Source organism: Aotus nancymaae, unplaced genomic scaffold, assembly GCF_030222135.1.
Source record: "Aotus nancymaae isolate 86718 unplaced genomic scaffold, 86718_ANA_hifiasm-v0.15.2.pri h1tg000040l, whole genome shotgun sequence".
NCBI classification, from domain to species: Eukaryota; Metazoa; Chordata; class Mammalia; order Primates; family Aotidae; genus Aotus; species Aotus nancymaae.
The window spans coordinates 35300791-35313801 of NW_026988454.1; the positions used below are offsets into that span (position 1 = coordinate 35300791).

The following is a 13011-nucleotide window of genomic DNA, read 5'->3' on the forward strand; positions in this document are numbered from 1 at the left end:
AGAATATTCAGTGAGGATTTAGACTCTGTTCCATCTGAGCATTAGACCCATGCTCTTGGGGCTCAGCTCTCTCATTTGGATACTGAAGCCTATAATTCTGGCATTACTATGCCATCTTCAACATTTCTTTTCACACAGCATGAACCATTATGCCAAGGAGAGTTCGGGGGGGATTCCTAGAGGCTGAAAAGTTATTTGGATCAAGACACAATGTCTTCAGGTGCCTTTTGTTCCAAACCAAATATCTCTCAAAGGTTTAATTCTTTAGCTAGTGTTTTCCACTGGTCACCAGAAAAGAGATCCCTGGCCTAATGAAGTTTGCAAAACACTCATTTCAGCGACATTAAAAAGACGGTGTTATTTGTTGTTTTTAATTTTAGGAATTTTCAGTTCATTAAATAGTGGTAGTAGCATAAACTGTAATACTACTTAATTGTAATACTCCTACTTAATTCTAATACTACTTGTTAACATTTGTTTCACATATGTGATACAGCAGGTATTTTGCTAAATATTTAATATATGGCACCTAATTTAGTGCTCACAAAAGTAATAAGAGGAAAAAAAAACTATTAGCCCCCATTTTATGAATGAGAGAATGGAGGAGAGCAGTTAAGTAACTTGTCCAGGGGAAGGACTCCCCGTGATTATTGTAAATCTCCATGTGGCCTGGGGTAAGCTTCAGTTCACAGTTTAAACTTCCCAAGCGTATTTGAATTTTGAGCCCTATTTGGTAGAGTGAATCATGAGATTCGCTTCTTCAGGACATACTTTGATAAATGCCACTGTAACAAGTAATACTAAAATTGAGAAGCAGCCTTGCCAGCTCGGTCCTGAATGCCTTGAATAGAATATTTAATTACTCCTGGGATATGAGTATAATCTTTTTTAGGATGAGAAAAAACAAAACCTCAGAGCAGGTAAGAGATTTGCCCAAGATTAGGGGGACAAGTGAGGAGGAGCACTTCCCAGGCAGTGCCTCTGACCCCACATCACCTTCTCTCCTGCGTGTTGCTCTACCGGCAGCCATATTGTTGTGCTTGGCCCAACTTCCTGCTTTCCAGGAAGTAGAATCTTGATTTGAAGAAATTCAGAAAAAGACTAGAGCCCTGGAGAGGAAGCAGTAGAGCACGTTTTTTCTGCAGAAGGCAAGACTCTCTGTGGGTCTGCCTGGAACAGAGGAGAGCGGCTGGTAAAAGAGAGATGAGGGCACCAGGGCCAGTCTGGAGCAAAGGGCAGGAAGTCACCTCAGACCAAAGAGAACTAGAGGGGATATGGGTGAGGGGAGGAGATCCAAAGTGAAAAGTTTGTGCTGGGGCTTGGAGTCAGCCTGGGGTAGGTGAGGCCATTCCTTAGAGGTCTAACATGACTTTGACAGCCTCTCTGAGGAGGCCAAATCCCATTCTTGGGGAGCCAGCAGGACCACAACTGCTGTCCCACCAGGCACGCTTCCTGCCTGCAGGCCCAGCTGCACCAGGCTGTGTGGGAGAGCAGGTGCCTCTCAGCTGGTCTAGGAGGATCCCGCTCCTTCACTGTGTTCTTCCTGCAGAAAGCTTATTGGAAAGGAAGGCACCTTTGTCCTAGAAGGGCAATGTTAGTTAGGAGGCCCTACAGATAACAGACATGAACCCTGGAGGCTCTGTCTCCATGTTAGGTTTCCTAGGCCTTAGGCTGCAAACGCCAGATAGGGCCTGGAGAGGAAAAACTCACAAAAAGAACCTTTCTATTTGTGGTTTGCACCCGGAATTGCTGGAGTAAAAAGCTCTGTTCACTGAAATTTCCACTATTGGCTCATTACTAGTGAGTTACACATTTAAGACACAACAAGTATAAATCCTTCAAGATGCCAAAGACAACTTGCCCTAGAGATAGCACGGAAAGTAGTGTGCTGAGGAAGGAACAGGGAGCTCTGCTGACTGCGCCACCTCCGGCCAGGACTTGAGGAACTTCGGTTAATTTTAGCACATTTCCTAATAGGAAACACTGTGTGTCGGGGGCACCTCTCCAGCGCAGGCTGGAATGTGGCTCCGGAGAGGAGACCCACTCCTATTTGGTCTGGCTGGCTGGTGAAGAAAAGGAACACGATGTGCTGCTTCTCCAGCCGCTTGGACCCTCCTGCCATGGCATTAACTGTTCAGGGTCTTTTCCAGTACTATTAATATTCTGGAAAGTTCTCTGGCTCATCAAATTGGAGAGTTTAAAAACTTTTCTTTTTCTTATAGAACTATGGAAGAACAGCAGAGAATCACGTCATGACCGCGTTTCTCAAACTGGGCGTTATGAACCCTCATGGTGATTGTGGTAGAAGAGAGACCACCATTTGTAAGACAATGAGAGGGACTTTGGAGAACTGAATTGACTTCCTTCAGCTCTCTAACCAGTCCAACAGGTGGGTTTTCCCAGCTGTCCGGAGCTCCACGGCTGAGCCTAATCTACACTCTGCAGGAGAAACTAGCTTCTTTAATTAGCGATGTCTGCTGTGGGTGTCGGTGCCAACGGTGTGATGCCAACCATGTTGTCTAGCAAACCTAGTTGTAAACCATCCTGTTGAAAAGAAGCCTCTCCCTCTGCTTAGGAAGACTTTGAGGTCACCGCAAATTTGTAAGGAGAAACATAAACAGAACAGAACAAAGATTAAGAGATTTTGAAATTTACTCCCATATGATGTATTAAAAGGAAAATACACTGAAAAAGGTTTTTAGGAAGTGATGCCATATAAGTTTTATTCAGAAGCATTTACATGAACACATTTTAATTTCAATGTGTTCATTGCAATTAAATATAGTGGCCATACAATGGCCATTGTATGTACTATACTTGATGGATTTGTTCAAAACACAAAAACATTTTTATTGGTGGTATTCCATCTATAATATTAGATTCACGACTGAATATGTTGTAAACTTCAGTGATATGGTTACTTATCATCAGCTGGTGACAACATGTTACATTCTAAGTTGATTTTCTGCTATAACATTGTTTTTTTCCCATTAAACATTGTTTTAGTGGGTCTCAAAATTCTGCGATAGATTTTTGGTCAAGGTGTTTCCATTAAAAAGTAACAGTTTTAAAAACTAATTAAACTGCCACACGAAAACAAAAACAAAATGCTCTACAAAACATTCTTTCCTTCTGTGGTTTTTATGATGGATTGCTTATTAACCAGTCTTTTACCGTTAAACTTAAATAGCTGATTGAAACAAACAGTTCTGAGATGGTTCTTCCACCATTGATTAAGACTAAGGTGCTGAGGTGGGAGGATTGCATGAACCCAGGAGTTCAAGACCGTCCTGGGCAATATAGCAAATCCTCATCTCTACCAAAAAAAATAAAAATAAAAAAAATAAATAACTGGGCATAATGGGACATGTTTGTGGTCTCAGCTATTTGGGAGGCTGAGATGGGAGGATCACCTGAGCCTGGGAGGTCGAGGCTGCGATTAGCCACGATGGTGCCACTGCACTCCAGCCTGGGTGAGAGAGCAAGATTCCATTTAAAAAAAAAAAAAAAAAGACTAGGGTGACAAATATTAGAGATACTGTTCATTTATCCTTCTGAACTTGCCAGGCAGACTCAATGACTTTGCCAGCTCCAGCAGCCACTGCTCTAATGACAGCTTCAGCAACTGTCTGTCTCATATTATGAAGAGCAAAACGACCTGGAGGAGATTAGTCAGAGAAGCTCTCAGCACACTGGGCTTTCCAGGAACCATATCAACGATAGTATCATCACCGGATTTTGAGAATTTAAGGACGATCTTCCAGCTTCTTATGAGAACATTGATCAATCTTTTTCTTCAACTTAGCAAACTTGCAAGCAGTGTGAGCCATGTGACAATCCAGTCCAGAGGCATACACAGCCAGTGTGATTCACCCTGTAATCACCTGAGCAGTGAAGCCAGCTGCTTCCAGAGGTAGGTGGTTTTGCTTTCATCAGCAATGTTGCCACGACGAACAGCTTTGACAGACACATTCTTGACATTAAAGCCCACATTGTCTCCAGGAGGAGCTCACTCAAAGCTTCATGGTGCATTTTAACTGATATTACTTCAGTTGTAACGTTGACTGAAGCAGAGGTGGGCACGATACTTGTTTGAGAACCCCAGTGTCCAATTGGCCCACAGAGACAGTGCCAATACCCCAAATTTCATAGACATCCTGGAGGGGCAGACGCAAGGGCTTGTCAATTGGACAAGTTGGTAGTAGGATGGAGTCCAGAACTTTAAGCAGCATGATTCCACAGGCATCGGCCATGTTTACAGGTGACTTTCTATCCCTTGAACCAAGGCCCATGATCACATGGCTCCAGCATGGTGCCACCATCCCAATGAGAAATTGGCACAAATGCTGCAGTTTCAGGGCTGTAGCCCATTTTCTTAATGTAAGTGCTGATGTCCTTAGTGATTTCCTCATATCTCTTCTGCTGTAGGGTGGCTCAGTGAAATCCATTTTGTGAACGACAACAATTAGTTGTTCCACATCCGGCCTGCAAGCCAGAGGGCTGTGCTCAGGGGTGTATGCCCATTCTTAGAGATACCAACATCAAATTCACCGCAGCAACAATCAAGACAGCACAGTCTACCTGAGATGTGCCTGTAATCATGTTTTGGATAAAGTCTCGTGATCGTCACATGATACTTGCTAATTTCCACAGAGAGATATCAATTGTGATACCACCTTCACACTCAGCTTTCTGTTTATCCAAGACCCAGGCATGCTTGAAAGAGCCCTTTCCCATCTCAACAGCCTCCTTCTCACATTCTGCAGAGGGCCTCTTGTCAGTCCCACCCATGTGTAGATGAGATGGCCAGTAGGGGTGGACTTGCCCGAATCTGCAAGCCCAGTGACGACAGTGTTGACATGAGTCTTTTCCGTTCCCATTTTGGCTTTTAGGGGTGGATTTCACAACCCCCGTGTTCCGGCAGCAACACCTGTGTTCCTGTAGCTGAGGAAAAGCTAAACATTGCTTTGGAAAGTACTTAACTTCCTTTCTGATTGACCTCTTTTACTTGTACTTGAAATTTATCTTTTAGGAAAAAATTACTTACATCCAATGTTCTGATACAGGATGATTTTAAAAATAGCTTTATTGAGATATAATTCACATATCATATGATTCAGCAATTAAATGTGTAATCCAACACTTTTACTTTTATGTAAAAATATACATGATTTTTGAAAGTCAATACATAGGGGGGTTTTTTTAACCTTAAAATAATATGTGTTATAAAACAAAACAACATCCTCTTCCCACCTCCTCCTTTCTATTCCAAGAAGAAACAAACAAAAGATGTTTTCTGCGGGAAGGTGTGTGTGTGAGACTGTGCATGCATGTGTGTGTCCTCATTAGAGGAAAAACAGAAACTGTCCATTTCCATCAACTATTCAGAAACAAACAAACAAAAAAGGATAAGCTTCACAAGCAGGATCTTGGAGAAATGCCCAAGGAGCAATATTACTCTAGAAACCGTATTTTCTGTTTGTTTTTAAAGATCTAGAGAGGTCCTGCATTTGCTGCCTGACATCCCACTCCACATGGTCTTCCAGAAGGAGCCACTAAAGGCAGGAAGTTAAAGCCAACCTTGGGAAGGGAAAGGAAAGGACCCAGCAAGGAAGGAAAACTGGTGGCCAGTGATCAGCTGTGTTTACCCACACTGCGCTCATAAATACGACCTAGGCAATGCCTTGTGACTTGGGTGAATTGCCAGGTGCACTTGGATGAAGAGAAAACTCAGGGACACAGGAATAAGAAAGACCAATGTTTGCTCTTAATATTTGGCTGTTAAAGCAATTTACGCAAATCGCACTGGGCTGAGTAAGAAGAGACCAACCGGCTGAGCAGCAGCAAAGGAGGGAAATTGTCTCAAGACATGGAAGGAGTTTTCACATCCTGTTAAACTTGAGGCTAGTGTTATTTTTTGCAGTAAAGCTATGGAAAATACTGGAAGGTTTGGGCAGGCAGTCTGAAAACAAAAATCGTGCTGCTTGTAATTGTATGCCTGCCTCTGTGCCAGCTGATGTAGAAGAGAAACCGCCCAGCTGAAGATCATTTCCTCTCGCTTGAATACCCATTTGCAATGTTTGATTTTAAAGGTCACAAGAGTGCTCGCCAGCACATTTTTATATGAGTCCAGCCTTCTGTTTTGACGTTAGTCAGATGCGTATGTGGCACCTGAGGTACAAGGGGGAGACAGGAAAGGATCAGGTTCCCTTTTGGCTCCATCACTGTCAAATTGGAAACTTACGTGTCTGAGTGCCTTATTTTGGCCTAGACACCCCCAAGCTCATGGGAAACAAGTATCTGTAATATTTTTATACTGTAGTCTCAAAATTTTACCCTTTGAATTTTTTTCACTCTTCTAAAACTTTTCCTTTTTCTTCCTTCCCTTTCCTGTATCCTTCTCTAAATATTTTCTAGATGCTTGATATGCATATCATGTCCTGTGCAGCTGCTGGGTGTGTATGTAGGAATATCAAAGAGTTTTGCATCGAGCTGTTTGCAAATCTAATGGAGTTTTGAGAACAAATAATAGCAACACAATCCACTAAGAGACTCACTTATAAAGTATTGTGTGTCCAGATTAACAACCTATAAAACATTAAAAGTCCCCGTTAATTACTAATTTAATGAACTCATTTTTGCTATCTATCTATAGCTATCTATCTGATTAATAGGTTATGGAAGCTTTATGTTTTTAACCTTTTTTTCTTTTCACTTATTCTCAGTTCACTTATTCTCAGAAGGCTTCCTTGACTGATTTCAACCCACATTTATTAAATGCTTACTAGGGGCCAGTCAGGAAGAGTACTAGGATTTTGGGGTTACAAAAATAAATAGAAAAGCTCCTGACTAAAAATAGCTTATAGTCTTAACAGGTGAGACAGATTCTCAAAGCAACACTCTAATGCAGGTAAGTAGGTTCTGGAAGTTATATATGAAGTACTTACTGTGACAGCACAGAGCCAAAAGAGATGGCTTTTCTCTGATGGACTTCCTGAAAGTTGGGTGGGTCAGGTGAAGTCACAAAGAAGGGAAGACATTTGAGCTAATGCTTGAAAATCATTAAGAGTTCACCAGAGCAACTGGTGGCACTGTGTTTATTTCAAACTTTTATCGAAGTTTAGGTACAACCCAAAGGGTTTTTACAGCTACAGAATGCAAATATTTCAAAATTAATTATTGCTCATCCTTGTTCTTAGGTCTTTTGGTTGCCCTGGTGGGTCCGGTCACGTTAATCAGCCCCTGCACCTTTATCTAGCCTTTTCCTAGCTTACCCAGCTCCTCCATTTATCTAACCCATGACCCAATGGTGTCTTGGAAATTAAATTTCCACCGTCCACTCACTTCTGAGCCTACATTTCATCTCCCAAAGACGTGTTAATTTGTTCTTTCTCAACAAATAATCACCTAATCTGGGTCTTATCATATAGCAGAGGCTTTGTAATTTCAGCCTTACCTTTCCTCCAACAGCTTCTACGAGTACAAAAGAATAGAATAAAGATTTATTATTCCACTACTAATTATTCAAATGCCTATTCCATCTTTAGGCAGTGGAAGTCACCATGGTCAGCTTTCATTTGTAATAATTTTCATCCCTGTGAATTACACTTGACTCCTGACCTCAAGGAGGTCAGGTATTTCTAGGTATTTATACTAGCATCACTTGTTCTTACATAAGTAAGAACTTATTTGTAACTCATCACATCCCTGCAATAAAACATAAATGCAGTGACTGCATACTGTTTATTGGCCAGCTTTTCCCGATTTCTCTTAGTGTTAGATACCAGTCAGTTATAATTTGCTGCTGAGTATCCCAATTATTTTAAAATGAAAAATCTTTTAAAATGACAATTGAGTGTTTTGAGCTACTGTTTTCTTTATTTTTTTGAGACAGAGTCTCACGCCGTCACCCAGGCTGGGGTGCAGTGGTACGATCTCGGCTCACTGCAACCTCTGCCTCCTGGGTTCAAGTGATTCTCATGACTCAGCCTCCAGGGCAGCTGGGATCACAGGTGCACACCACCATGCCTGACTAATTTTTGTATTTTTAGTAGAGACAGTGTTTCGCCATATTGGCCACACTGGTCTCGATCCTGCCCTCAAGTTATCTGCCCACCTTGGCCTCCCAAAGTGCTGGGATTACAGGTGTGAGCCACCATGCCTGGCCTGAGCTACCATTTTCTAGGTGATCAAGCCCAGTCTCAACTGCAAGAGACTGAAAATGTGGGACTAATTACGAAACAAAGTAAGTTAATTAAGTAGGGACATAAATATTTAGACGGGATTGGGGCCTATGTTTGACAGTTTGCAACGGGTCAAGTTATATAGTTATGGCAACAAATTCTGCTGTCGTCTTTGTTTTTTAGAGCAACCTGACTAAAAATACCAAATTGTTTTTTAGTTCTAAGAGCAAGCCAAATCCAGTTTTAGGGACTCTGTGTTTTCTGACCTTTTCATACATTTTCTTTTTGAAGGTAGAGAAAATATTGCTTTCTGAGAAAAGGTATGTTCTTGGAACAACTGCATAAAGCTAAAAATAGTGGGAATTGAACATAAGAATGCTCACAGAGAAGAGAGCCAAATTGTAGATTCTGGTTATTATATTTGACTAAGAAAGTCTCTGAAAAAGGCAGAAAACAAAATCCTAATAGGTTATACTAAACATTCAATTGCTGTTATTTGAAAAGCAGCTGTCTTTTTTGGGGTCAGATGCACTCCCTTTAAAATAATTCATTTTGCTTCATTTATTTTTCTGAGAACTCAATATCATTCAATTGGCTTAAGATAGTAGACATCGTTGGCTGGATAACTAAATTTAGTTTTGTAGTCATAAAATAAAAATCATAACATTCTACTACAAAGAACAGATTAACTTCCATCATGATTTTTTAAAATGTTGGTTTCCTTTTCATTTATAAATGTAAAGCATTGATGTTTCAAATGAGGAAGTGAGAATTGCCAATTGAAAATGGCTAGTGATCCATCTAAACCCAGTGCAATGCCCTTTGGAACATACTATTTGGAAATTAAAGAGAGAATAACATTTTTATATGTCTTTTGGAAAACAACTTCTCTACAACTATATGTTTTAATGATGAGCCTGGAGAAATACTATTTTTTTTTTAAATTCTTCATTTAAGCCCCCATATCCTTTAATTTTGATAGTAAATGACACTATAACAACACTCCAGCTTTTTCTTTCTTACTTTTTTTTTTTTTTTTTTTTTTTTTTTTTTAGAGATAGAGTGTTGCTCTGTTGCCCAGGCCGGAGTACAGTGGCGCGATCTCGACTAACTGCAACCTCTGCCTCCCAGGTTCAAGCGATTCTCCTGCCTCAGCTTCCCTAGTAGCTGGGATAACAGGTGCATACCAGCAAGCCTGGCTATTTTTTTAAAAATATTTTTAGTAGAGATGGGTTTTCGCCATGTTGGTCAGGCTGATTTCAAACTCCTGACCCCAAGTGATCCACCTGCCTTGGCCTCCTCAAGTCCTGGGATTACAGGTATGAGCCACTGTGCCCTGCCCAACACTCTAGCTTTGCATGTCTGAATTAGTCCTCAGGCTAATTCACTAGAGAATCATTCATCTTTGTACAGTAGTAGTAATAGAATTGACAGTTCTCCTAGCTTTCTTTATTGATAGCTTCTGAGCTCAGAAACGAATTTTCTTTGCTATTGCAAGAAATAGATTCTGAGAGTCCATAGTAATGAAGCAGGATATTCGGCTCAGAAATTCAAAACATGTTGCCTGTTCTTTTGTGGATTGACCTTTCATTTATATAATTGACTGAGGGACTTTTCAGTAATTCCACAAAATTATTCTCATGCTCTTAATCCTGCCCAACATCTGACCATAATTTTGGGTCACCTTATTTTTTGAGAACATACAATGTTCAAATTTTGGGTGAGGTTTCAAAGTTAGTGCTAAATATAATATCAGACAAGACTGTCACACTGGTAAAGAGCCATGTGAGAAACACCTGGGATATAAGAGATTGATAATGTACTTTGAAACCTCGGCTTCACACAGAGTGAAGAAGCCATTTGTGAAGTATCCGAAGGAGTAGCTCAGGGGGTTATGGAAGTTCAAAATGTGGCTTCACACACAGAATAAATACTTTTAGGCCATCTCTAAATTATGTAAACATAAATATTGTCAAAGGCTGATTTGTTCCCTGAGCCATCTCAGTTTCAATGGTGGAAATATTTTATGTATCGTGAATGCTCTTGGTCCTAGAACATATATTATTCCTCACACATTAAGATGCACCCTCTCTTATCTCACCCCATATTTAAGAATCAACTCAGCATACATTAAAGATGTAAACATAAGACCTGAAACTGTAAAAGTGTTAGGAGAAAACATATAGAGAAACTTCCACAACATTGGTCTTGGCAACGATTTCTTAGCTATAACCCCAAAGCACTGGCAACCAAAGCAAAAATAGACAAATGGGATTGCATCCAACTAAAAAGCTTCTTCACAGCAACAGAAACAATGGAGCGAAGAGACAACCCACAGATAACAGGAAGAATGTTTGCAAATCATGTATCTGATAAGGGGCTAATATCTAAAATACATAAGGACTTCAAACTACTCAATAACAAGAAAACACATAATCCAATTAAACAATGGGCAAAGGACCTGAATAGACATTTTTCCAAAGAAGACATACAAATGGCTAAGAGGTACATAAAAAATGCTCAGCACCTCTAATAATTAAGGAAATGCAAGTTAAAACCACAATGAGATATCATCTCACGTCTGTTAGAATGGGTATCATGAAAAAAAAAAAAGAGACAGCAAGCATTGGAGAGGATCTAGAGAAAAAGAAAGCCTTGTACACTGTTGGTAGTAAATTATTATAGCTATTTTGAAAAATAGTGCGGGGGTTCTTCAAGAAACTAAAAATAAACTACTATACGATCCAGCAATCTTGGCTCTGGGTACGCGTGCAAAGGAATGGGAGTCAGTATGTTGAAGAGATGTCTGTACCCCCATGATCATGTCAACATTATTTACAATAGCCAAGATATGGAAACAACCTAAGGGTCCATCAATAGATGAGTGGGAAAAATACAATTCAGCCTTAAAAAGAAGGAAATTCTGTCATTTATGACAACATGGATAAATCTAGAGATCATTATGCTGCATGAAATAAGCCAGACACAGAAAAACTAATACTGCATGATAAAGGTTATATGTGGAATCTTAAAAAGTCTGGCTCCTAGAAGGAGAGAGTGATGGTTACCAGAGGCTGGAGGTAGACAAGGGAAGTGTTACTTCAAAGGTACAAAGTTTCAGTTAGACAGAAGGAGTAAGTTCTAGTGATCTATTGTACAGCATGGTGACTTTAGTTAATAATGATGGATGATATCTTTCAAAAGTGCGATAAGCGTAGATGTTAAATGTTCTCACTACAAAGTAATAAGTAACTGAGGTAATGAATATGTTTATTCGTCTGATTTTAGTCATTCCACAGTGTATACATGTATTATAACACCACATTGTACCACATAAATCTATACAATTATTATTTGTCAATTCAAAATAAACTTTAAAATATACACTCACTCTTGTGGTCCTAAATCAGGTGCAATGAGAATTATCTAAGGAGATGAAAAATATCCAATTCTCATTACATTCCTGTGATAGGCGGATAATATACAGCATAAACCCATTTTAACCAGAAAGTTAATATAGTCATTACTTCATTGAACACACAGTAATCGAGGGCTTAACAGGTGTCAGAGAAATTCCAAATGTTGTAGATATAGAGATAGAAACCTTTTTTTAAGAAGAGCTAAAAAAAAAAGTCTGTACAGAGTCTAGTGCAGACATTATATAAACTGGTAACCCAGGGTTGGAAGTAGGTGGCAGAAATGTTTGTTTTCATCAGCAGAGTTTAAATATATCTATATATAATATGTTGAAATAGAGATACTTTTCTCTCCACTTCTGGATATTTAGAATATTCTTGAAAATCTGGGTGATTGCCTAGGCAGACATGCATTTTTTAGTCACTCCCACTTCATGGTGAATGCACCAACCCACTTTGTTCACTTGTATGTAATAGTAATGCAAAGGAGAGAATGTGAGAATCTGTAGGACCTGATCATTTTAGGGATGTGTGAGATGGTGGGGAATATGGTAAGCAGAATTTTAAGATGGCCCTTGTGACCTTGGCACCCTGGTGTTATTCCTGTGATTATATTATGTTATGTGGCAAAGGGGAGGTTATCCAGATGCTCCTATCTAATCACACAAACCCTTTGAAATGTAATCACATAAACCCTTTGAAATCTAATCACACAAACCCTTTGAAAGCAGAGAGTTGTCTCTGGTTGGGAGCAGAAGGGAGATTTGATGAGAGATTTGAAGCATGAGGAGTATTCAACCTCTGTGAGAAAGACTTCACATTGCTGGCTGAAGACAGAGAGGGTAAGCTGAGGATTACTTCCAGAAGCTGGAAAAGTCTCCCAGCTACCAGTCAGCAAGGAAAAGGTGATCTTAGTCCTGCATCAGCAAGAAACTGAATTCAGCCAGCAACCTGAATAAGGTTTGATGGTGATTCTTCCCCCAGAGCCTCCAAATAAGAGCCTAGCCCAGGTAGTACCTCACTTTCAGCCTTGAGAAATTCTAAGCAGGGAATCCAGTTGAGCTCACCTGGGCTTTTGAGCTGGAGAACTGAGGTAATTGATGGGTGTTGCTCTAAGCCACTAAGGTTATAGTAATTTTTAAAAAATCCAAGCAAGGAAATAGCTAAGGTCAACTTGGGTCATTAGAAACATGCAAGTATCTATAAGTAAAATAGTTAATGTAAGAAACGGAATCAGAATGAAAAATTATGATTGAATTTAGTTTCTGATTCGGCTCCTTGGATGGGCCATCAAGTTTCATTTGTTTCATTCATTCGTTTTTTTATTCACTCAGAAAGTATTTATGATGCACACACTGCATGCTAGGCCTTGGGTTTGTAAAGATACTGATGAAATTGACCGAGATTCAATC

General features: G+C 40.0%; 1 pseudogene; it reads right to left on the reverse strand.

The window, feature by feature from the left end:
* Positions 1-3542: 3542 nt before the first annotated feature.
* Positions 3543-4862, reverse strand: LOC105732336 (putative elongation factor 1-alpha-like 3; annotated as a pseudogene).
* Between the last annotated feature and the right edge of the window lie 8149 nt (positions 4863-13011).